General features: G+C 38.7%; 1 long non-coding RNA gene across 1 annotated transcript in view; it reads left to right on the forward strand.

Moving 5' to 3' along the window:
* The window catches only part of LOC128316210 (uncharacterized), a 72,394-nt gene that overhangs the window by 17,181 nt on the left and 39,300 nt on the right, over positions 1 to 15,913 (forward strand). Inside the window, exon 2 of the long non-coding RNA XR_008299799.1 lies at positions 1,007 to 2,064. This is a non-coding gene — a long non-coding RNA (uncharacterized LOC128316210). The remainder of the gene's footprint in view (positions 1 to 1,006; positions 2,065 to 15,913) is intronic.

Below are 15,913 nucleotides of genomic sequence, written 5' to 3' on the forward strand. Positions count from 1 at the left end.
ATTTTTTCCCTTATGTCAATATGTATGCTTTACCTTGTTTCATAGCACATATCTCTGTAAACTACCTCAGATCAACTTTTAGACCAAGTTGGGAAAACGAAGAGGAAATGAATCAATAAATGAATATACTAATAGGCTCTAAAAAATAAGGTCCTTTTAAAAATTGCATAATTATCTAATTTAAGTTAATGAAAACTATCTAGAGTCCTATAAAATGCTTCTGTTGGCCCCATTAGTTTGCCAAAAATAAACCAGGAGTTAGAAGATCTGAGTTGTGTGTTGGCTCTGCTCCCATCTACCTGTGTAAGCCTAGGTAAAATACTAGAATGGCCCTGATGGATTAAGTGACCTCTGAGGAAATTTCTGCATGCCGTGGTTGGCCCTACCCTTCTGAAATCCCTTCAAGTCACTTATCAATTTGCCTTAAGTGCTACCATTACTTAAAGTAAATCAGCCCAAACCATATAATTTATGAGATATTAGGATAGACACATTTGGATGAGCTGTATTTTTCATTTTAGTAAACATTCCTACTATATGTTTTGGTCAAAGCCTCTCTGATTCAAATTTAATTTAAAGAACATGCAGGCAAAATTACTACCTCTAAAGGCTATTGTAGGGTAGGGATAGATTCTAGGTTACATTGATTTCCCATTTGCAGGAACTTAGAACAACTTGTTCAATAGTTATATGATTAACCTTCATATAACTGCTATAATAAATAGTATTCCCTAAGTGTTGGAGAGAAATCCTTAACCATGACATTTTGATAGATTTGATTTGTGTAATGGATTATTTTATTATCAGAGGCTTCATTTGCATTTTCCCAGTCATCTCAAGGTATGTAACACAGAAAAGCTAAGAGTGTACATGCTTTTATTTATTTTTTAACATATCCCACCTAAAACTTGGAACACCAGTCTTCTTAGGTCAAATTTGAGCTTTGATTTAATTACTTCCTTTTTTAAGGACTGTACATTTTCTTCATCTTTCTGTTTTTTCCTAGGTTCTTGTTCATTCTTGCTCATGAAACCTTTCTGTATACCGGAAGTGCATAATAGAGGAAAGGCTCAGTGGAATGGAGGAAGAGAGATAATCATAGAAACCCACATTGAGCTAAATGACCCCTGGGATGCAATTTGAAGATGAGTATTCCAAATTATTTTTTCTCTGTCCAGATGATAGACTAATAAGAGAATCAATCAATCAGTCAATCAAACTCAATAAGAACCGAGCAAGGCTCATCTGAGCAATGATGGATGGTACTTGAAAGTGAATTAGTGACTGATTTGGAGAGATTTCAGAGAGGTAGAGCTAACAGTGGCAAATCAAGTTAACTTGTATATATTGCTGACAGGATGTGGGCTGGGCAATAGCAAATTCTTTCCAATAGCCTCCAACTGCTTGTGAAGCTGACCTAGAGGCTGCTTCAAATCTGATAGATTGAAACAATTCCATCTGAAATCATTTTTTCAGCCTTGTAATTTTTGTAATAATATGTATCAAGACTAGAAACCTGCATTTAAGCATCTGAATACATCTGAACAGAGGCAAACAATTCCCAACAATGCCTCCATGACAATATGCTGTTGGTTGCTAATTGGAAAAAAGCACAAGTAGTAATTAGAAGGCATTCTGTTGCTTGCTGGAAGGCTTCTCCCCTAAATGGTTAAAATATTCAGGTTTATAGGGTAACAACCTGATTTAAATTTTTGGAGTGTTGTGTTAGCAATGCATATTTACTTTTTTTTTTTTTTTTTCAGTCATGTAGGATGTGTGCACCAGCTTAAAAATCAAGTCATGCTCCAAATGGTTACTAATATGGCCACTCCTGGGACCTCCTCTTTACTCCCTCTAGAGACGAAATCCCTCTCGTGTCAATTCACCTCAATGCCTATCTAAGCCACTGCCCTTCCTCCCAGTCCTTTTCAGGCCATGGTGCCAGCAGGCTCTTTTCCCCAGGTGTTGACAATCAACCCTTCAGCAAGATGATTGCCAAACAGAAGAGGAACATTTTGTAATGCATCTGAAAGAATGTCAAACCCAGACTTTTAGAAAATTCAGGTAAGCAAAACTTGGACAAAGATAAAGTGTGTGCTTCACCATCTCTCAGGTTTTGAAGCCCAGGATTCCTGCCCGGATCCTATGGTTTTGATTGGACCGCACCACTGGATGAAGATATTAGTGCTGCAGATCCAGTAGGCATTTATTCACTCTAGAAAGTTTTTATGTTGGAAAATATAACTAAAAGAGTGTTTTATTTTCTGCTATATCCATTTTTCCCTCATTTCATTACAGTTAGGAAACATTATTCAGTACTTGGCAGTCTCTGTTTAGTCTTATGTTTCTGATGTTCCTCCCCCCATACTTTTTCCCCCCCTGACAAGCAGAGGCAGACCATAGGTTTTGAATGTTTCTGTTTGTGGCAGGCATCCCCTTCCTAGTGCACAGCCTGCTCTGGCCCTGTTATGCAGCAGTCTGGTGAGGTTACCCAGATACCCAGAAGTGACTTCTGTGGCTTTGACAGTACCCTGGTGGATTCAGCTGATTAGTCAAAGCCAACTGTTTATTTTCAGGGATTTATTCTATTTTCCTACTTTGCCAATATCACCTAATTGAGGAACAGATGCTCTTAGTCAGGATCTTCTACAGTTCAAGGAACTCCAAAAAATCTTCCTTTACTCCAGGAGTCTAAAGCCCAGGCTTGAATAAATAGGTTCCCCTTATTCACTCTGAAGGAAGTATGCAAGTGAACATCTGGGTGCTTTTCTTTTCAACAGAGAATGGAAATGTTTGGAGACACAGTGTTTTGGAGACAGTGGGGGAAGTAGGCATTAAGTATATATTTTAAGGATTGTAACTTAGTGCACACTTTCCTGGAGGTAGTTTAGTTCTATCACATACTTTTGACCAAGGAATTTCACTTTTAACTATTGTATCCCCAAAGTATACTACCATATGTATTCAAGGAAGACTGTATAAGGATATTTGTATGGCATTGTTTACAATAAGAAAAGATTAGAAGCAATCTAAATGTCCATTTAATAGGGGACTAGTTAAATAAATTATCAGAGGGCCATACAATAGATTCTTTAACATTTGTAAAAAAAAAATTGTTAAAAGAATGAAGCAGATTTATAGATACCAATATAGAAAATTTCCAGGCTATATTAGGTATCTAAGAAGGGACAGTCAATGCTGCCATTTTTGTAAATAAAAGGAGGCTTTATGTATACATGTATATATTTGTGTATGTGTAGCCTTTCTTGACATACAATTATCAGCCGTTGCCTCTGGTGAAGGGAACTGAGGAGCTTAGAGGAGGGTGGAAAGAGTCTTACTTTGTATGCTTTTTAATAAAGCTTAAAATGTTTTCCTTGTGAATTTAATTCCTACTCATATAAGTAGGTAATTAAATAAACTGTAAATAAAGATGTTAATTTTTCATCTTCCTGTTAGGATTTCTTCTTACTGTTGTTTTTTTTGTTTGTTTGTTTTTTGTTTTTGTTTTTTTTTTTTCCACAGAAAGGATTCTCTTTCTGGTCCTTGGGGTCAGATAGACCTTTAGGTCTGGCCCCCACTGACTAGCTGTGTGATACTCAGCAAATGATTTAGTGTTTGCCAGAGCCTCACCTTTTTTCTCCTTCTTATAAATGAGATTAATAATATCTCAAGGCTTACTGGGAGACTTAAAAAAGGCAAGGTCCCTCCCGTAATGCCTAGGACAAAATCTTTAATGGGACCTTGATAAAAGAAAGCTAATTCCCTGCCCTTTTCAAGGCTTCAGGAAGTAATCCTGGTGGGACAGACATTTCTAGCACCTTGCTGCAGCCAAAAATCTTTCCAGTACCCTTCTTTGAAGGCCAGTCTTACCCTCATAGCCCACTGGAAGTTTTACAGCTTAGTAGGTTAAAACAAAGAAAAAAAAGACAAGAAGTTACCATAATGCAAATAAACAATACCTCTTCTCCACTGGTGTTATGATTCACAATAGGTCTCTGATGAGGGCCTCAGGCTGTCATCAGATCACGTGGGGCCAGGGTCCCACTGAGCTTGCACCACCTTCCCCAGGGCCCCTGAAGCTTTAAGGTTCTTTGCTGCTGTGACCCTTAGATCCCTCTGGGGTCCTCTTAGTTCTGGCAGCTGCTCAGCCCAGGAGGACCAAACAGCCACTGAGCTACCCAGAGTCATTTTCCCCCAGTCTCCTGGGGCCTTTACATTCAGAAAGAGTTTTTTTTTTTTTTTTCATTCTTTTTATTTTAGTTTTCAGACATGTATAAAAAATTGTTTCCGTTTTTATGGGTAAAGAAGATACTTTTGAATAAACTTAGTCTCTAGTAGGGAAACTGCTGTGGCAAAGGAGTGTATGTGCCTGTATGTGTACACATAGTCTTCTTTTCTGAGATCACCAGAGAATCTGAAGCAACTGAAGTGTTTTGCTTTTGTTCCCCCTGTGGCCTTGGTCTGGTTGAAGTATACCACATCCTGGGTAGTTTTACACACAACAACCTGAAACCAGAGGTTGTGGACTCGAGTCACAGAGAGGTACCGAGTTCTTCTGAGCTCTGGTGAGAGTCACAGAGCCCACAGTACTTTACACCTGTCTCGATTACCATTCACCCCATTGCACTGTCTACACCAATTTGCAGTGGAAGGTTGAAGTGGAGGGTGCTAGCTCTGGAGACTGTCAGATCTGGGTATGAAAGCTGGCCTTGCTACTTTCTAGCTGGGTAGCCTTCATGTCTTAGTTTGTTTCAGCTGCTATAATAAAATAACTTGGGTGACTTCTAAACAATAGAAATATTTTTTTCACGATTTGGGAGGTTGAGAAGTCCAAGGTCAAGGCACCTGCAGATTCAGTGTCTGGTGAGAGCCCTCTTCTTCAAGACAGTGCATTCTTGCTTGCAACCTCACATGACAGAGGATCTCTGGGACCTTTGTATAAGGGCACTAGTCTGATGGCTTCTGCCCTCATGACCCAATCACAGGCTCTACTTCCTAATACCATCACACCGGGGGTTAGGATTTCAACATATAAATTTTGGGTGGAGCCATGGGCAGGGACATAAACATTCAGGTCATAGCACTCGGGTAAATTATGGAATCTTCTTAAAGCTTTAGTTTCTTCATCAGTGATACAGGGATAATGATACCTGCCTCATGGGGCTGGTGTGCCCACCACTGTGTCTGGCACACAGTAAGCCTTCAGCCAGGGGCACTGCTAACTCAGACCCTGGCTGTCTTTTTGCTTGATAGTGAGTTCTTGCAGGACAGACACTGTTTCTTTCCCTTTATTTTATCCCCAGCACATTGCCTAAGCACTTGATGAATAAATGAGCTCTCCAAAGCAGAATCACAATGTGGCTGATTTTGTGACACATGTACCATTCTTATTTGACTGGCATCCTTGGAACTGGCACCCCCTTGTAACATCATTTTCTTCTTGACCACTCCTCTGCCTTTGGAAAACTCTTCCACTTCTATGTATTGTTTTATAAATTGTCTTCCATGGATGGCTTATTATAACTTGTTTTCTTTTTCTTGTCTTAAAGAAATTCTCTCATCCTCAAGACCAATGGAAAAGAAAAAAAAAAGAAAAAGGATTTCAGAGATTTATAGCAAATTTTGTCAGTATTTCTTATTACTTAAAATATGCATTTGGCTAGAAAGTAGGAAAGATAATTGCTTTCCAGAATTTTGCATACAATTCTCTTAGGTCTATACTGTGGCATTCAGTATGTATCTTTAGACCCTTTCTTTTCTTTTTTTTTCTTTTTTCTTTTTCTAATTTATTGTCGAATTGGCTTCCATACAACACCCAGTGCTCATCCCAACAGGTGTCCTCCTCAATACCCATCACCCACCCTCCCCTCCCTCCCACCCCCCATCAACCCTCATTTTGTTCTCAGTTTTTAAGAGTCTCTTATGTTTTGGCTCCCTCCCTCTCTAACCTTTTTTTTTTTTTTCTTTCCCCTCCTCCATGGTCTTCTGTTAAGTTTCTCAGGATCCACCTATGAGTGAAAACATATGGTATCTATCTTTCTCTGCCTGACTTACTTCACTTAGCATAACACTTTCCAGTTCCATCCATGTTGTTATAAATGGCCAGATTTCAATATTTGTCATTGCCAAGTAGTATTCCATTGTATATATAAACCACATCTTCTTTATCCATTCGTCTTTAGACCCTTTCTTATCAAAATTTGAGTTGGGCCTCTTTCAAATTTTCATGTAGCTTCATGTTGTAGCTTCATGATACCCAAATTCAAGATAGGTCACTACCGAGTTAGTTCAAAATATATATGGTGACTTTCAAAAAGTGAAAACTAACCAGTTGTCTCTTTTGTATTTGACCTAGAAGATTACTGTAACATACTACCTAATACAATGGGCAAAATTTGATACATACTTTTCCCCAAATGTTAATATTATGATTATAAAAGAGAAGGCACAAGAGCTTTTCTATTTCCTGGAGAGAAACCTCTTCACTTCTGCTTTTCAGACATGACCAAAGTAGGCTCTGATTTCTTTGTTGTCAGAAACAAAGAGCTGGAAGAGACCATAGAGGTCATTCATTCCAACCCTTCATTTTGCTGAGACACTGCATGACTTAACCAGGATCACAGGGCTAGTTAATAGCAGGGTGGTTCTTAGAAGGCAGATCTCCTAAATCATTGTTCAGTGATTTTTCTAATACACCTAATGCCTTTTCTCCTACACTCAAGATTTATAGGTTTTAGTGATGCATATTCTAATATTGTTACTCTTAAATAAGTTAAGGAATGATGGCAGAAGATTGATTTCATTGAGGGAATTCCATAGGCAGTTAAGGGTGTGCCTATACTCAAATGAGAGAAAACAAAAATGAGAAATCAAACAATGTGGTTAGGATCATATTTGTCAGAAAAACCAGTATTTGGTGACCTAATTTATTATCTAGTTATGGAGATGAGTCTAGTGCACATGAAATGAGAGATAATCAGATGTTTTGTGAGGTGATGGATTCTATGGTACAGAGAAAATGTTTCCTGAGGACTGTAGGAGTGAGAGGAAACTTCATGGAGAAGATGAGACTAATCTAGGTCCTGAAGAATGAGCAGGGTTTAGATATGGAGCTGGAGAAGCAGGGCATTCCACACAAGAGCAAGAAGCATGTGTGGAGCAGTAGAATGGGAACTGGAAAATTGTGGGTGTATGTCTTGTGTATTCATGAGAGACTGGTGAGGAAGCCAGTCTGACTGGAAAATAAGGTTAGGCTGGTAGGGTGGAGTCATATTATGGAGGACTTTGAAAGTCAGGTAGAAAAGGTCAGACGTGTAGACTACAGTGAACTCACTTTGCATTTTGAGCTAAAGCATGACTTTGTGGAGATTTTTTGAGACTGCTATTTGGGAAGTTTAGTTTTGAGAGTCTGGATGGCTGGTTATGAGGCATTTCAGTATCTAGGCAGGAGATAGTAAGATGGCAGAGACAAGGGGAGATGGAAAAGAAAAAAATATATATAAAGACATTCCTAAATAATAACTACTGTGGTAACTGGTTAGATGTGGTAGATGAAGAGAAGAAATTGTTCCAATTTGGATCTGAAGCTCAGAGAAGTGACCAAGCTCACAGAAGTTTGTCTGAATTTCATTTACTACCAAGACCAGAATTTAAGCTAATTGCTCTAATGGAACCTATTCCTGGCCAGCAATCCTTCTCTTCTCTTTTAGGTTACAGAGCTATTGTATTAAACGTGTGTCTTATTTCCTTTAAGGAAAAACAATATTTGTAAAAAAGTTGCTTGGTTCCTTGCACCTGCCTTCTGATTATTGTTGACTTTGCCACTTAGTTATCTCATTGTTAAATATATAAAGATCCCTGGAGCCCATTAGTCTCTGCAGGTGGGAATGTATTTAATCTATGGGAGAAAACACAATTACTTACCTGGACTGTTTGTTCTGTGACTAATAATGTAGTCACATTGATCTACCCTCTATGCCCAATGAGTTCCCAAAGGTTTTTGTATTGAGAGGAGAGGGGGCATCAGATTTAATGGTGTAGTTCACATACATAACTAAGGGAGTTAGTTGGGGGACCTTGGATATACTCATTGGGTAACTGATGAAATTTAAAAAGATCGTAGGGTACAGAAGTCTGTAGCCCTTGTACAAGAGAGTGACATTTTTTTCTGGTCCGAGGGACATCCCATTCTCTCACTGCCATGTCTCCATCCTGAGAGAGGCTAAAAAACAGATAAGCTAGAAGAACACTATGCTGCAAGTGTTCCTAATGCCAGCAAACATTTATGTAGTAAAATATTACTACTACTACTACTACTACTACTACTACTATTATTATTATTACTATTACTATTACTATTATTATTTAATCCTCACAGTAGTCTTAAGAGGTAGATATAATTGTCATTCTCATCTTACAGATAATGACACTGAGAAAGTCTGAGAGAGATAAAATAAAATGTGTGTCAAACCATCTGTCTGACTTTAAATCCTGGATTTTTTTCACTCCAGTGTGGACACCATGGGCAAGAAATCAGGCTCTGAGAAACTGCCAACTTGTTTACATGTTTTATTTTTCAATTATGTGACATTAGTTCTTTATGGATTGTTTGGACTTGTCTATTACAACCAATAATTCATAGAGTGGTATATTTCTTTGCACTGGCTATTAGCTCCTATGAACTAATTTTGCTGCATAAAGTCATCCTTGCAGCTGTTTAAATTATCCAACCAATCTGAATTCTTGTTTTGCTTCTTACAAGGTCTGTCTTGACTTGGAAGAAAAATGGGTATTCAATTTCTCTCACTATTCCAGCTGCCTGGAATGATAACTTCTACCTGTACTTTGGGACTCTGGCTCAAAGCCAATATGGTTGTGCAAGGGAAGGGTAAAGTGGCTGGGTTGAGGGTGTATGTTGTGTCTGCCATTTTTACAAGGGCAGTATTTTGAGAACAGTGTTGCCACATGGCTGAAGGAAATGTTGGGTTGCAAACATGCTTGGTGTGGTTTGCTATGCTTTTACTCATTTTCCTCCCATTAAGCTGTCTTCATCTGTTTGTCTTTCGGACACTTGCCACTCTAAAATAGAGTGCTGTGTGAATGGTGGCATGTTCTGGGCTTAAACTTGTGGCAAATCACCAACATTGCTCCTCTTTTTAAATTCCAAGAAAGCATGCTAGGTACCAAGGAAAAGTTGGCTGGCATTTCTTCTGGTTGTGATATAATCATTGCATTCCTTGACTAAAAGATTTTGAGAGGCCAGCTTATTGTTTCTAATTTGCCCGCATCTTCTTGACATGGATCCATTTAAACAATCCTCAGAAAAGGTATTACATTTTATTGAGCCCCCAAAGAGAGTCCAACTTCTTTTTATTATTAATTCTAGTGTTTATCAATTTAGATTGTGTTTAAATAACTGGAAAAAAAAATCAGATGATGACAAGGTTGACCAACTCTGTAGTCTTCTTCCTGTTTGTTTTGGCTCAATACATAGCCAGTTGAATTGATTATGTAAACATCAGCTATTCACATGGAAGAACAAACTGGACTGGATTACGTGATACTCAGGTCACAAAGACCTAACCTCGTTATCACCAAATTCATCCTTCATCTAATTTCAATCCCTGAGGGTGCAATTCAAGTAAACCTCCTCTGAAGTTGCCATAAATGGAGGTGGAAATAACTTCTTGCTTTTGGCGGTGTAAGAAACCTCTGTATGTACAGGAAGATAAGAGAAAGAAACTTTGGAACCCTTACAATAGATAATTCGAGAACTTTTTGCTGCTCAAGTAATCTTAGGGACCTGAAGTTGCTCAGTAAATATGAAATTGTTCATAAACAATTTAGGACAAAAAGCAACAGTGGTAAAAATTAACTACTGTTTAGAGAAAGCAGTCCCAGGGTTTAAAATGAGCTCTCCATGGGGTGCCTGGGTGGCTCAGTTGGTTGAGCAGCCAGGTCATGATCTGGTAGTTCATGAATTCAAGCCCCACATTGGACTTGCTGCTGTCAGCACAGAGCTCACTTCAGATCTTCTGTCCTCCTCTCTCTGCCCCTCCATGCCTCTCAAAAATAAATAGACATTAAAAAAATAAGTAAATAAAATGAGCTGTCCACACAGAAGAGGACAAAGGAAGATAATAGACAAGACCAAGGTGATAGAAGCAGAACCAAGCCACTGGCCTGATCATTTCTGCTGAATAACTGTCATAACTGTCATAACTCATGCTGGTGCTTTGAGCAGGGCAGTGGCACTGACCCCCATTATAGCTGGCAAGAACATGCAGCTCTTGGGGAATGTTCCTACCAATGGATGCCTGTTGGCAGTCTTTTGCATGTGTTCATGCAGATGAGTCACACACATTACTGGAATTACCCAGGACACTTAAAAAATTACAATTTCCTGTGCCCTCTTACCTGATATTCCAATCCTGTAAGTTTGAGATAGGACTCTGGAAAGATTCTTGGAGACTTTCCTCTAACTGAGCTTTTACAAAGAAATCATCTATCTTGAATGAATGGGGAAGCTCTTTACTATTAGCCCTTACTGAATTAGTTATATCTGCAGCAAAGTTCATGGAGGACACCCAGGTCTTTATCAGGATTTCCAACTAGCCCAGGTTCTTCTTAAGTCACCTGGAATTTCTCAGATGTGAACTGATGGGCTGTGTGAGGGGTAGAAGTGCCTGATTACCTCATCTTCCCAGGATCCTCATTGCAGGATCAGCTTTTTTTTGTTGTTGTTGTTGTTGTCAAAGTCCTCCCCTGGCTTGGAAGTAGATCATTGGCTTACTCTTTATTGTCCTGGACCTGGCATAAGACCTACCACACACAGGTTGTATCTGGTGTGCTAGATGTGAGTTCTGTGTGACCTCTCTATTGGAGCCTCTTCTTCCTCTTACATGCTGACTTCTGCCTCAGTTTATCAGAGTAACTTTCCAATTCTTCATTTAAATCTGCAGCCTACCATGTGTCTTAGTCTACTACCCCGGACACCTGCCTTAGTGCCTGGCTCTTTCTTGACTCTTCTCCTGTGGCCTATTCTCTGGACTTCTACTGACTAATCCTACAGTGCATGGAGTGGAGTATCTTGTGGGGCTAGCAGTATATCCCAGATGTGAACTGCCTTGTTTGGAAGGTGGCTCAAGCAACTTCTAGCTGGATATAGTTTGCACAAGTGACCTAACCATTCTTTGGTTTCTTTACTTTACTTTCTTCATCCTTCTTATCTTAGTTTCTTCCTGTAAAGCAGAGAAATAATAGTATCTGCCTCACAGAATTGTAAGGATTAAATGAGGCAACACATGTAAAATGTTTAGAAAGTACTTAATAAGTGGAAGCTACTCTCATGATTATTACTGGCTTCCCTGGAGCTGTGAAACCATTGCCTGCTTGATTACAAATTTTGTCTGCTTGCTACATGGAGTTGAGTTCACCACATCCTTTGGACATCCTACTGTGCTGCCCAGTGCACATCCTATTATGTTGCCCAGTACACAAGTTCCCAGCTGTTTATTCTCCCCTGTTCCCTGCAGTGTCAGCGGCATTTCTGGAGACCCTGTGAAACTCTTGCTCAACCAGCCTCATTTATGACAATTCATCCTCTTCAGTTTTCTTGCCTTTTTTTGACTGAATCGCCCAACTTCCTTCAACTTCATATGCTTTAATTTCCAATCACTCAGTCATCTTTTTGCCTCCATTTTAAGCCTTTTCCAAATTATTTTCTCACTTAGGTGCTTAAACCAAGTATGGCTTACAGAAGCTACAAACTAGGCTGAGGATTCAAAGATTGCCTTGGGGTCTCTATATGCTCTCCTTGATTCTCCATTCACGGTTGTGCTAATAGGTTGAACCTCAGCATGCAGCTCTTCTTTGGCTTCTAACATGCTCTCTCTCACTCTCACCAAAAACTTTCTGTGTTTTGTTACATTATTTTGCAAAAATTAATAAGATCTCAAGAAACTGCTGATCTATTATGGAGAGCTTAGTGGTAGACTGCCTCTTTTGTGGTGGTGAAAGTAAGGAAATAATGATGGGAAAAGAAGAGAAAGAATATTGCTATTTATTCAGTAAATATTTAATTAGTACCTATTTTGTACCAGGCATTAGTCTAGGTATTTAAGAGAATATGAATGAATAAAACAGACACAGATCTAAGTCATGGAAATTCTCCATCAAAGGTGGACACAAAATCAATAGTTGTATTTTAATCAAAAAATATTTTTATTCAGATTAAGAAGTTTTAGAGTTTAAACAGATCAAGGATTCAAAATTATGACATTTAATAACATGCTTGGCAAAATTTGGATATTATTAGTGATATTTGAATTAGTAAACAACAAATATAATGAATGGATAATAATCAGCTTTTACCTTGATATTTTTGTTTTTTGTTTTTGTTTTGTTTTGTTTTTTGTTTTTGTTTTTAAATAGGCTTCATGCCCAGTATGGAGCCCATCACGGGACTTGAACTCTTTACTGTCAGATCATGACCTGAGCTGAGATCAAGAGTCAGATGCTCAACCGACTGAGATACCCAGGAGCCTCACCTTGATATTTTTCACATTTTCAAAAGCTGAGCTGAATAATGAAAGTCACACAACATTATCCTGGTGATCTAGAATCTTCTAGAAAATGTTGATGTGGCTCTGAGGCTCCATGAGGGCAAAATTTACAAATACTGTTTGAGAGTGATTAGTCATCCTTTAAGGGGTATTGGCAATATTTTGGATTAAAAAAAATCAGATCTTTATGTATTATGATTTTCTGAGTAGTAGCAGAGGTGATGTCCCTGTCTGAAAAGAGTTAAGGGTGATGGTGGCAAGAGCAGTGAGAGGGCAGGTGTGACAGTGGCTTAAATATCATGTTCTCCACACGTCTGTGCAAGGTTGTCTGGTGGGTGTTAGGGTTATTTCAGGACATTCTGGGGGCAGAGAAATGACAGAAGATATAGAAAAGGGAGGGTATTTTTCCTCCAGACTTTAAAAATAGAAATCACATGGGAAGAGTCACATCTTAATTTTTTATAAACTAACATTTTAATATCATGGAAAAGAAAATTACATAAAATCCTGTTTTAAAATGGTCCTGATATTTTAGTATATTTAAATTGCATGTTAAAATATTTAAAAAAAATAAGGCACAGCTCTTAAAAGAATTAGAGTGGAAATTTAGAAATTCAGAGCTAATTCAAAGATCTGTATTTGAAAATCTAGCCTGTTTCCGGCATTTTCCCAAGGCCCTGTGAATACAAAAGTTGCCTAAGACACATCTCTAGTTCTCAAAGAACTCACAATATAGTAGAGAGTGAGGGTGATACACACAACACCAAATGAACACTATTCAATGTGGTAGGTGGTCTATCAGGTTAGATCTCCTCAAATTACCATGGGAGGAAGGTGGGCTGTTTCTGGGAAATTTTATTATCAAGTTTTCTTTCCTTCTCTTTTTACCCTTGTGCTTCTGTGATCTTATGGTTTAACTGTACGTAGCAAGTCATCTCAAATCCTTTGATAAGTAAAACATGTTCTTAATCAATAAAGATAATCCTCTGATAAAGCTAAATTTGGATACAAAATCTGACATGAGATCAAAGAGTCATCTTAAACCATTACCTATAAAACATCCTTCAAACAAATAGGTTGTTCAGAAAAAGTCTCAGAGTGAATTTGCTGGAGGGTTTGTCAAAGGTCATGTCGTTTCCTGATTCGAAGAGATTATCACTGGGTGATGTCCTTACATTCATCGGTCTCTTGTTCTTTTTTACTCTGGTTAAGGATCACAAAGAATCTGACCAAGATTGGGAAGAGAGAGCAACTGTGAAGAAGGAGGATTCTTCAGATAGAAAGACAGGTGTAATTATAGTTGTAGGGGATGTTAGGAGGGGAGTATTGAGCCCTGACTAGGTAGTTAGGAAGGAGATGGGTTAAAATTTGGATCCTGTGTCTGATCCCAGGGAGCAGGTTTAAGAGGTAAGTTTTCACTTAGTAGCTCTGAAGTACAATTGGATGAGTGTAGTCCAAATGTTTCCAATTCTAAAAGTCAAGTCAGGGAAAAATTTTCTTTGAGCCTGAGAAGCAACAGTGCATTAAATTAAACAGGTAGTGGCAGGAATCAAAGGATCACATGATGGAAGGCACCGATTTATTTCCATGGGTTTGCTTTCTTTAAATTTTATTTTATGTAGTTTTAAAACTATATTTTGAGTTGTTTATAGTTAGCAATGTTAATATGATAGGGAAAGATAGGATTCAGTAGGCAGAGAGGGAAAGATTATGTCATGAGGTCCCTGGGTTGGGAAAAACACGTATTTTGGAACAATGCTGGGCATGACTGAGCATAGCAAACCCTCTCAGGTGTAAGGTTCCTCTTAAGAATGTAACACACCCAGGGGCACCTGGTTGGCTCAGTAGGTTAAGTGTCCTACTTCCACTCAGGTCATGATCTAGTGGTTCCTGAGTTCCAGGCCCGCGTGGGGCTCTGTGCTGACAGCTCGGAGCCTGGAGCCTGCTTGAGATTCTGTGTCTTCCCCTCTCTCTGCCCCTCCCATGCTCATACTCTGTCTCTCTCTGTCTCTCAATAGTAAATAAAGGTTAAAAAAAAAAAAAAAAGAATGCAACAGACCCCACCTACTCCCCCTCAGGTTTCCCTCAGAAATTTAACAAAAGACCTAAAGGTGGCCACAGGCTACCCATCATACAATGGAATTGAGCCAATCAGAAATGGACCACCCAGCACCTAGAGCTATCAAATCAATAAGGGTAGAAGCTGAGAAGGAACAAGGGGGAAGGGACGAGGCGGGGATGACCAGAACCTTATAAAACAAGGACCCCTGCCTATAGTCAGCAAGCGTTCACTTTGGAATGTCTATTCTCTGTAAAGAGAGATTTCCTACTATTCTTACTTTCTAATCTTGTACTCTAATAAACTTTTGCCTGCTGCTTATTTTATTTTGTGTCCACCTCTTCATTCTTCCAAAAGGTGAGGCAACGAATCCTGGGTTTTGAGGTAAACAATCCTGCAACAGTGGTAAGTAGTTTTCTATTTGTGTTGTTACGTTAGTGAAAGCTGCTTTTATACAAAAAGGAAAACTGACTCAATGGTATGCTAAACAATCTGAGAGACTTGTCTGGTGAAAACTAGCTGGAATACATAATATAATCAAGGACTACATTGTGTCCCCTAGTGTCAACAACACGAATTGCAAGCACAGTGATCCTGCCCAAGAAGAATTAACCAGCCTTGCAAATCCTCCTGAGTAACAGTAAACAGCAAATCATGGCAGAGATTGGCCAGCAACCACTGTAAATTAAAAGTGGAGCATACTACATTGTCATTGATTACTCCTATATCCCCCATTTAGTGATAAATTTTGTGAGTGCAGGGACTGTATTAGACTTACTTAATGTTGAACTTCTAGAACTCGGAAGTATGTGATGCATAGTTGGTATTTGAGAAAAATTATTAAATGTATGGGAAACTAGGGTGAAGAGTGAGGAGGGAAGCAAAAAAGGGATGTACAAGGACCTCAAAATTGAAACTAAATTTATTTTCCATATTTGCATAGAATCCTCCTTGTCTTTTCCTATGAGTCATAGATAGTTTACTTCATCTAAAAGGGCTTATTAGGTACTTACTTTTAGTTTTCAAAATATAGATTTGCCTTTTCATCGACAGCATGTTTCTTAACAACAATGGTAGTAATTTTGTAGATTCTTTGCAGTCTTAGAATTAAGATTTCAGGGCCAATATGTGAGATCTCCAACCAAACTGTATTTTCTGTTGCCTAAAATGTACCAAATCAAATAGACTGTAGTTTCCAGGGAATCCTTGACATGTAGGCCCATCTATTTTATAGAGTGGGTAATGTATCCCCTTTATAAAAGTGCCTATTTAATTCATCTGAATTAAG

The sequence above is a fragment of the Acinonyx jubatus genome, chromosome A1 (genome assembly GCF_027475565.1).
Source record: "Acinonyx jubatus isolate Ajub_Pintada_27869175 chromosome A1, VMU_Ajub_asm_v1.0, whole genome shotgun sequence".
Lineage (NCBI taxonomy): Eukaryota > Metazoa > Chordata > Mammalia > Carnivora > Felidae > Acinonyx > Acinonyx jubatus.